This window comes from Rhinopithecus bieti, unplaced genomic scaffold (assembly GCF_001698545.2).
Source record: "Rhinopithecus bieti isolate Rb0 unplaced genomic scaffold, ASM169854v2 scaffold_1618, whole genome shotgun sequence".
Taxonomy (NCBI): domain Eukaryota; kingdom Metazoa; phylum Chordata; class Mammalia; order Primates; family Cercopithecidae; genus Rhinopithecus; species Rhinopithecus bieti.
In genome coordinates this window covers 1,084,020-1,089,810 of record NW_016803937.1, presented here as the reverse complement: position 1 = coordinate 1,089,810, position 5,791 = coordinate 1,084,020, and positions in this window count along the sequence as shown.

The window sequence follows — 5,791 nt, the reverse complement described above, 5'->3', positions numbered from 1 at the left end:
GCTGGCAGGCAGGACACTCAGGTGGAATCCATGCTGTGGTCTTCAGGAGCAACTCCCTCTTCTCTGGAAAACTGCAGGTTTATTCTTTTTTTTTTTTGAGCCTGTCATCCAGGCTGGAGTACAGTGGTGCGTTCTTGGCTCACTGTAACCTCCGCCTCCCGGGTTCAAGCGATTCTCCTGCCTCAGTCTCCTGAGTAGCCGGAATTACAGGTACACACCACCACGCCTGGCTAATTTTTTGTATTTTTAGTAGGGATAGAGTTTCATCATGTTGGCCAGGATGGTCTTGAACTCCTGACCTCAGGTGATCTGCCCACTTCAGCCTCTCAAAATGCTGGGATTACAGGTGTGAGCCCCTGCACCCAGCTCACAGGTTTGTTCTTCAGGCCTGCCATTGACCAGATGGGTCCCCGCATTGCAAGAAGAATCTCCTTGACTCCGGCAGCTGGTTGCTGATGCCAACTGTGTCCACCTGGCATCCGCACCGCGGTGTCCAGGCTGCTGCTTGACCGCCGCTGCCCCAGCCCGCCGAGTGCCATGTTAGATTTCCCTCCCGCACTGGACGCCTGCAAGTTGCCACCTCCTGCCCTGGCCCTGGTTAGGGATGTGGTGGAGAGGTTTCCAGGTGGGGGAGGGCAGGACCCAGAGACCCAGCCCCAGTGGAGCCCTGAGTCCATCTCAGGAGCCGCTCTGCTGCTTTTCCTCATCTCTCCGGTCATGGGGGCGCCCATCCGGGGCACAGCTGCAAATGGGGGGTGGGTGTGGCCACCAAACCCCCTCCTCCGGCTGCTGGAAGAGTGGCTGTTGTGTAACAGAGGGATTCTCTGCACTGCTTCCCAGGACGAACCGCTCCTTACAGCAGATGATCTGATTAGGTTTTAATGAGAATAATGTTGGCGTCGAGGAAGGAAGAATCCAGCAGTGTTTTGATGTCAGCCAGGCGTCTTGGACATGGCCCCCCCACCACACATTTGGAATCTGGCACGACCTGTCATGTAGTTTGGCCGGCGGGTCCCCCTCCGCCCGCTTCACGATGAACCCCATGTGCGTTTCCAGGGAGACGTGAGCCATGTGTCCCTGATTCATTTACACTCCGTTCATCAAAACACAGTTTTGTGAGAGCTAATTGGCACCGGGGCAGCCCTTTCAAATCTTTTTTATAAGTCTCTTACCATCTCTCTAGTTTTGAGCCAAGTGTTAACAGAACCTCAACTTCAAAAGACTGAAGTTTGGTCCGAAACTCCGAGTGCGGGTGTCTGAGGGGTACTGAACTTGGCCCAACATTTTCTGCTGATTTTAGGCTGAGCAAAGCCAGGCAGTTGGGAAAGACGCTGGAATCTAGGCAAAGTTAACTGGTTTTTTTTCCCCACATGTTTTCTAGGTTGACAACAGCCTTGAGCTGGGAATTCCGTGGCCTCCCTGTCACCTGCCCGCTGTGGGCCTGGGCTCACTCATGTGCGATTGTGACCTTGTGTGGCTCGCTCATGTGCGATTGTGACCTTGTGTGGGGTTGGTCATGTGCAATTGTGACCTTGTGTGGGGTCGCAATTTCATGTGCGACTGTGACCTTGTGTGCGACTGTGACCTTGTGTGCGATTGTGACCTTGTGCGGGGTCTCTCATGTGCGATTGTGACCTTGTGCGGGGTCTCTCATGTGCGATTGTGACCTTGTGTGGGGTTGCTCATGTGCGATTGTGACCTTGTGTGGCTCGCTCATGTGTGATTGTGACCTTGTGTGGCTCGCTCATGTGCGATTGTGACCTTGTGTGGGGTCGCTCATGTGCGACTGTGACCTTGTGTGGGGTCGCTCATGTGCGATTGTCACCTTGTGTGGGGTCACTCATGTGTGATTGTGACCCTGTGCAGGTTCAAGAGGTGTCCGGGCAACTTCTTTCTTTTTAATAGTCTCTTTTCTCCTGCCAAAGAATGGGGCTTAGAGAAGTCATTTTGTCCACATCTCCTCTCCAGAACAGTCTGTTTATCTGTGCATTCATTCACCGGCTTCTTTAATCATTTGTATTGCACACCTGCCATTTGGCAGGCACCGGGGCGAGGGCTGGGCTTCAGGGATTAGCAAATGGCACCGTGGGAGGCCTTCTGCAGAGCAACGTGGGAGCTGACAGCTAAGCAGAAAAATAAGACTCTGAAGCTGGGCTTTGTGGTGGCTGCGCCTGTAATCCCAGAGCTTTGGGGGGCCAAGGCATGAGGATCACTTGAGCCTAGGAGTTTGAGACCAGCCTGGACAACACAGTGAAACCCCACCTCTACAAAAAATAAGAATTAGAATCTGAAAGGGCAGAAGGGGGCCTCCTCATGTGTGGTAGGGAGGATGCCATCTGGAAGGATGTGGGGAGGGGGACAGGACGAACATTCAGGTCAGGTGACAGAGTGTTAGGGTCCCTGGGACACCAGGGGACGGGCCAGAAGTATGTGCAGCTGTGGGTGGGAGGGGCAGCTGTGAAGAGCATGGGGAGGAGGACAGGGCCCAGCTCACGCTTGACTGCCATGTGGCAGAGGGATGAGGTGACGTTGGTGCAGGAGAATGTACCAGTTGTTGTTGCTGAAGTCAGGTTTGCTGGTATGTAATCTACATCGGTAAAATCCACAGTTTCAATTGCTGCTCTCTGAGTTTTGGTGAATGTGTACAGTTGTGTGACCAACATGGAAATGGAGGTGCAGGATGCTCTGTCACTCCCCCAGACTCCCTCGTGCCCTGGGAGTCAGCCCCTCCCCTGAACCAGCCTCTGGCAGCCCCGCTCTGATTTCTGTCCTGGATACGATTTTGCCTGTTCCAGAACGTCATCGAGGTGGAGTTCTCCAGTACGCAACTTTTCACCTACCACAGTGCGTTTGGCTATCCACGTTGCAGCCTGTCTCCATCCTTCTTAGTCCTAAGTTGAGCCCGGGGTTTAGAGGCACCAGCTGTGGTGGTCAGTCCACCTGCCGAAGGATGTTTGGACTGATTCTGGGTGTGCCAATTGGACACAGAGCTGCTGTGTGCCTTTGTGCCCAGGTCCTTCGTGCTCACGTTGGCCGTCTGCCCCTCTGTCCCAGCACCCAGCCCGTGTTCCAGGAGTGTTTTTAAGGACTTTGGCGTGTGCATGTTGAACAAACCCTTCTCCAGAATGGCCATGCCACGTTCCCACCACTGGTGCATGAGGATTCCCGTGGTTCATCAGCCTCTGGCACATGGGCCCACCAGTCTCTCTGGGATTGGCCCTGCCAGTGGGGTGCAGTGGCACCTGGCTGGGGTTCCGAGATGCATTTCCCGAGTGACTAGTGGTGTTGTATACCTTCCATGGACTTCAGCTGCTGTTTTTAGGATGCATTTATGGGGGGCGTGGTGCAGAGAGCACAGGCTGGAGGAGGACAGAGCATCCGAGTCCCACCTGTGGCTGCTGACTGGCTGTGTGACTGTGGGTGAGTCACTTAACCTCTCTCAGCCTCACTTCCTATCACTGTGTTTCTTTTCTACCTTTATCTAAAGAGGTATATTTGACAAATGGAAATTGAATAGACTTACGGCGTGCAATGTGAAGCTTTGGTGTGCATATACACTGCCGAATGATTACCACAATCCAACTAATTGTCACATCCATCGCCCCACAGTGACCTTTGTGTGGTGAGAACACTTAGGACCTGCTCTTCTCAAATTTCACATACACAATCGATTATTCTGAACTAGAGTCAGGCTGTGCATTAGATCCCCAGGACATATTCACTGTACAATGGAAAGTTCTCACTCATTGATGGACACCTCTCCGTTCCCTCCCTGTTCCCAGCCCCAGCAACCACAGGTCTACTCTCTGCTTCAGTGAGTTCAACTTTTTTAGATTCCACATGTAAGTGAGGTGGTGCAGTGTTTGTCTTTCTGCACCTGGCTTATTTTGCTTGGCATGACGTCCTCCAGCCTCCTCCACGTCATCACAGATGACAGGACTGCCTTCTTTTTAAAGGCTGTAGTGTGCTCTGTCATGTCTGTCCCACGCCCTGCTTGTCTGCTCGTCTGCCGAGCAACCCTTGGGATGGTTCCTTTCTTGGCTGTTGTGAGCAGGGCCAACACGTCTCGATGATGCACTGATTTCCTTTCCTTTGCATAGGTACCCGCTGATGGGAGTGCAGGATCATATGGTGGTCTTATTTTTCATGTTTTGAGGAACCTGCATACTGTCCTCCCTGAAGGCTGTGCTAACTGACCTTCCCCGCACTGTGAGCAAGTGTTGCCGCTCCACAGCCAGTGCCAGGGGTAGTGGGGGACAGCCGCACTTCCCCGGGCTGCTGCGAAGGCTGGGGTCCAGGCACAGGAGGGGAAGTGCATCACAGTTCAACACTCACCCCAGGACAGCCTCTAGGAGTTCAGCGTGGTAGGAGTACAAATGTCTTTTTTTCTTTTTTTCTTTTTTTTTTTTTTTGAGACAGAGTCTCGCTCTGTCTCCCAGGCTGGAGTGCAGTGGCACCATCTCCACTCACTGCAAGCTCCGCCTCCTGAGTTCATGCTATTCTCCGGCCTCAGCCTCCCGAGTAGCTGGGACCACAGGCACCTGCCACCACGCCCGGCTAATTTCTTGTATTTTTAGTAGAGACGGGGTTTCACCATGTTAGCCAGGATGGTCTCGATCTCCTGACCTCGTGATCCGCCCGCCTCAGCCTCCCAAAGTGCTGGGATTACAGGCGTGAGCCACAGCGCCTGGCCACAAATGTCTTTTAAACATACATTTATCTAAATTCAAGAGAGAAGCTAATTTTAAAGAAATATGTTAAATGAATAACGAGGTAGGCATGATGGAGATTTGGCAAAAGTCATGAGGGTGCACATGTGAGTGAGGTTCGGGAATCCCTGAAATAATGCCAAGTGCCTTGGCCTGTTCCAGCCCCAGCTCCACCCCAGGTAGTGGTGGTCCATCTGCGACCTGTTCCAGGAGCATGTTGAGAATTCGAAGTGATCGCTGCCCCCAGGTGCTTGCCTAGGAACACCTGGAGTTGTGTGGAGCATGTTTCAGAGATTGCATCCCAGGAGCTCAGTGTGAGAACTTGCTCCTGACGGTGCCACCCCAGGCCCAGCCTGCCCTGCTGCATCTCAGAAAGTTCCTGAAGCAGGAACCCTACCTTTCTGCCAGGATGACACATGCAAAGAGTGTCAGGCTCACAATCTTGGCTTCAGATACACACACACAAAAATAATCACATTCTTAAGTCCTATTATCAGGTACTGTGTCTCCATAATCTCCGATGAATAGTCCCAAATGTTAGCTTATGAAAAATGTGCAGACTCTGTGGTTAAATATGGACATTGTAGAGAGTTTATAAACGCGTGGAAGACCCATCACTGCATTACCCTGGGGAGAAGTGGCCTTTTTCCTGAGATCACGTCCTTCCTGCTGTTTGACGGAATGACAATGACAGTAGAGGGTGATGTATTTGTTGGGGTTAGTCTTTAAAATGTGGAAATAAGAAAAGAATTTGTTCAAAAAAACTCAAAAATTTTACTGCTATTTGGACATCTGGTTCTGGCTAACATGGGGTAACAGGAATGGGGATTTACCCTCCTGTTGCTGTAAACTACTAGCAAACTGGATGAAGTGTTCAGAGCATCATGTTCAGACATTGGACAACAGATAGGTCAAGACTGTGATCCCTGTGAGAAAGGACACAAGTGTCCCATGGAGATGCCGGCTCACTGCAGTGAGGGAGAGGAAATCACGGTGGCCGTCTCGTTGAGTAGAGGAGATCCCATGGAGATGCCGGCTCACTGCAGTGAGGGAGAGGAAATCACGGTGGCCGTCTCGTTGAG